The sequence below is a fragment of the Pteropus vampyrus genome, unplaced genomic scaffold, assembly GCF_000151845.1.
Source record: "Pteropus vampyrus isolate Shadow unplaced genomic scaffold, Pvam_2.0 Scaffold87, whole genome shotgun sequence".
In the NCBI taxonomy this organism is placed as follows: Eukaryota; Metazoa; Chordata; class Mammalia; order Chiroptera; family Pteropodidae; genus Pteropus; species Pteropus vampyrus.
The window spans coordinates 3,092,335-3,096,758 of record NW_011888868.1 but is presented as its reverse complement, the minus strand read 5'-3'; the positions used below and the strand labels follow the sequence as shown (position 1 = coordinate 3,096,758).

The following is a 4,424-nucleotide window of genomic DNA, read 5'->3' as shown; positions in this document are numbered from 1 at the left end:
GTTGGCAATGGCCCTATAGAGCTCGTCGTCCGGTCTCCTTCTCTTCTGAATGACAACCAATGGCATTATGTTCGGGCTGAGAGGAACCTCAAGGTGACCTCACTACAAGTGGACAGCCTCCCAAAGATGACCAGGGAGACTTTGGAGGAGGGCCATTTCCGATTACAGCTAAACAGCCAATTGTTTGTAGGTAGGGGACATCTTAAGGTACCCTTCATGCTATAAATCCTACCAAACCACTGTATGACCAGGTACAAGAAAAATTACTTTTATTTTAGACCTGGAAAATGATTAATATATGTCATAAAACACATAATTATAAATCTAATTTTACATTTTTTTTTCTTTCTAGCTTTATTAGCCACAGCAATAATAGATTATGTCTCCTCTTAGCAAATTTTTAAGGTAGTCTCAGACTCTTTTTGCATCTGTTCTCCTTATACATATGATCTTCAGTTATCCAGGGACTCCTATTATTTTTTATCCTTATAATCAAAATATGCTCTTAGGAAAGAAATATATCAGCTCATTATATCTTAGTGGTGTTAGCTCGAGGTCAGTGGGACATACTTCCCTATTCCTGCTGATACCTAACTCCTAAGCATTATTCATAACAGTTTTATGAAATACATTCCACCATCTAAAAGGGATTTCAGTCACCAGTAATAGAGAGAGAAAAGAGAGAGAGACAGAGACAGATACAAGACAGAGAGAGAATTTAGCCACATTAGTCCAGGTAGGAAAGATCAGCCTTATAGCTATAGTTTAGAAAGAACTTTTTGAAAATATGTTGAGAGGGCTCATAAAGCTTTAAAGTACAAAATAGAGCTATAAAGTTTAGGGATATTATATTAGAAAGTCCAAGAAGCTGCTCTTACATAAAACTTGGAAGGGCAGATTCTTAGAACAATAATATAAACAAGCTTCAAAAGTTACCAAACTACAACTCTCACACTACATGGCTTTACTAGTGGTAATGAAATACCGACAACAATCAATGGGTGATCTTTACTTTCTTCCTTTAAATTTGGGGTTTGTAAAACTTTTAACTCTGAGTACAGTCATCATTAAAGCACACGAGCTAAAGGAAAAGAAGTAACAGAATATGTCATATTCTTTCTTCTCAATAGGAATCATATTTCTTTCTTCATCTTCATTTATTTCATATTTTTCATTTCATAAGCTAAGATATGTGATTAAAACATTTTTATTATTATAAGGTATTTACTTAATAACCTACAGAAGTGATATGTTTTACTATTAAAATATTTTAAATTTATGATGCTGTTTTAATCCTATTTAAACAACACATTTTATTTCTCTGAAAGTTTGCTAGTCATCAAGATTTAAATCTTTTTTTTGGTGAAATCAATTCAAGTAGTTCTCAATTTTCATAAATTATATTTATGCCAAAATTTAATTTATCTTCAGGAATTATTTATGAATCTTTCAGGCTAAAATGTATATATAAAGATGGGATAAATTTTTAGTCTTTCATGCAAATTTCATGTAGCTATAAAATTATCATATATCCTGAATATGTGATAAACTTTCTGCAAGTCAACAAGGAAAAGAGGCAGCTGTGTTTCATGGCAGGTTTTTACTTCCAGACATTTCAATAAAATTGATCACAAAGACAATGAGTTGTAAGAGCATGTGGGTGGGTCTAGAGGAGATATCTTGCTAGAGGTGAAGCCCAGGTCTTCTGTGGAGAGAGCACCTGCTTCTGTTATGCTTCTTTCCAATAAATTCCATCTCAGGTGTTACTCTGCTTTATTGAATTTGTCTTAATGTGCTTGAAAAAGAAAAAAAATGCTGTTGAAGGTCATTTGAGTCTGTTGGTTTAAATTTTGTTATTTAGCATTCAGAGATATGTCCATTTAGAAATAGCAGGTAGCTGAAAAAGCTGAAGTTACAATTTTTCCATTTTTATAATTTAGTGATTCAAAAAAAGAACAGAAAGAAAAGCAAAAACAAAAAATTCTAATTGGTTGTAGCAGACAAAATTAAGAATTTCATTTCCTATCATTCAGAAATTTAGAGAAACTGGATATTTTTATTCACTAGACAGAAAAAGATGTCACTGATATGTACTTCTTTACTAATACAATAGAATGTGGCAGTACTTCAATATTAATTTGGATAGATACCTTTAGCCACTGAACTATCTTTCAATCAAAACAGAGCATCATTCACCATTGTAATCAGTGACATTGCTGCTGTTCTTATGAGTGTTCCCTGAGTGCCAAAAATGGGGTGATTTTACAGATAGGATGTACCTTTAATATTGCCCCTGCTATAAGAATGTGACAAGTTGAAGTGCTAAAACACAAGTCAACGCATACTGGATTCCCAGAAAAAATACTTTAACTTCAGGCTTTTATCACCATTATAGTTACATTTGCAACCATGCTGTTCCACTGGTCACATTTCTTTAACAGAGTAGGGGAAAATTCATAACTGTAGCTTCTGAAATATATGCTGCAAAGTTGTAGTTGTCCTATCTTTTACACTCTTGGTGGTATCATTCCTCTGCTTTGCTCTTTCATAAAAATGTGCCAGTCACTATAAAGGTGAAGCAAGAGAAGCCCAAGAACTAGCACCTGTAGCTGAGAGTAAAATGAAGAGATCTAGGTATAAATTCAAGTTCAACTGCCAACAGGCCACGGAGTCTTGGTAGAACACAACTAGCCTAAGTATACTCATTGTCTTTATCTGCAAGATAAAATTGAAGAGTCTGGTAACTAACTTTTCAGAACTTGAGAATCTGCTATTTTTATGTGTTTATTAGGAAGGACAACATCTTTATCTTCATGCCCATGTGTATGTAACAGCATGAAAAAATTCTCATTCTCCCCAAATTTGACATCACATCTTTCCAAATGTGCTGGACACTTTAGAAAGATTTTATTCCCATGAATCTCATTTTTGTGTGGCTTTACTTACTTCTTACTTTTTTGATCTTTCATATAACTTATTTTTTTGCTTCGTTGGCTCAGCTTCTTATATGTACCAAAATAAACTGAAGTTACTCCCAACTTATAACTCCTTAGGGAAAATACTACACTGACTTGATAAATCATAAAGTTGCAGAGATCCCCCAAAATGCTACTTCTGCTTTCACATCGGTAGGGAATTATTATTCCTATTTGCAGGTGAATCATGTCAAATGTAGTGAGGGCACACAAGAGAAATAGAGGCTCTTGCACTTGCACTCAAGGCAGACACAAGGAATTGAGATGTTTCTCTGGAAGCAATGAGCATTTGTCTAGATGACACTTGGAGGTTTTCTATGAATGACAATAGTCACGTTTTTAAAATTTGATTCAGACTCAGTTCAAGGAAGCATCATCATGATGAATATGCTTGGGGTACCAAGGACCAACTGAAGAGTTTCATATAAAATTGCTTTTAGCGAAGCCATGTAACCAATGATGTAAATTGTCAATAAGAGTGATATGGAAGCCAAGAGGATAAATGCATATGTATTTGTTAGTTGGTAAGAGAAACCACATAAGAAACCAGGAGAAGACAGTAGAAGAATCACCACATAAGAATCACTAGTAATATCAACCAAAATTGTCTAATCAAATAGTTCATTTTAGGATTTTAGGGCTGTGAAGATATACAGGCTTTGAAGGTTAGGAAACCCTAGTCTGTTCTTGGCTCTGCTGGTGTAAAATCTGTTTAATTCTTGATTCTGGCTAAAGCAATGTCTCTGGCACTGTTTTCTCAACTACGTAATGTGAAAATATGAATACCTTTTTACCATTAAGTATTCAAAGAGTTAATTATAAGTTTTCTGGCATACAAGTATGTCTCTTTGATTTTTTTTAAATTAGAGGCATTGCTCTAATTCTCAAACAGCTTGCAGATTAAGTAGGAACCCCAATTAAATGACTTTCGGCTGCCCTAATTATAATACTACAATTTTTTGTTGGCTATGTTCTTTCAACCTTATGATAAACTCTAGACAAGATGCAGACAATTAAAAAGAAAAATATGTTAAAAAGGTTGAAAAATTAAATACCTGCAAGAGCCAGGAAGGTGATATGAATGATTGAAGTTGTCCTAGTGGGGAATGTACAATGCTTGAGGAACTGCCCTTAGTGCAGCTGAGCTTTGCCATGCAGGAAAATAGGTTCATTGCTAACAGATCTCAGTTCTTCAGTGAAAGACTTACTACAATTTTTTAAATAGTTTTATTTTAAAAAATTGGCATCCAGTTAAAATAAATACTGGGTGCGCAGAAAATTTGTGACTAAGGAATGTAGAGTTTGTGTGTGTTTGTGATTGCAGGATGAAGGAGGATGAGCAGTGAAGTTCATGGGGAAAGATACCATACCACATAAATATGAAGCATACACAGGGGTCCAAAGTCAAGACAGACCATGGGGCATTAAAGATCCATTAACAGTTCAAAA

At 34.2% G+C, this 4,424-nt stretch overlaps 1 protein-coding gene across 1 annotated transcript in view; it reads left to right on the top strand.

The window, feature by feature from the left end:
• The window catches only part of CNTNAP5 (contactin associated protein like 5), a 587,467-nt gene that overhangs the window by 477,379 nt on the left and 105,664 nt on the right, over positions 1 to 4,424 (top strand). The gene's annotated exons all lie outside the window — the stretch shown is intronic.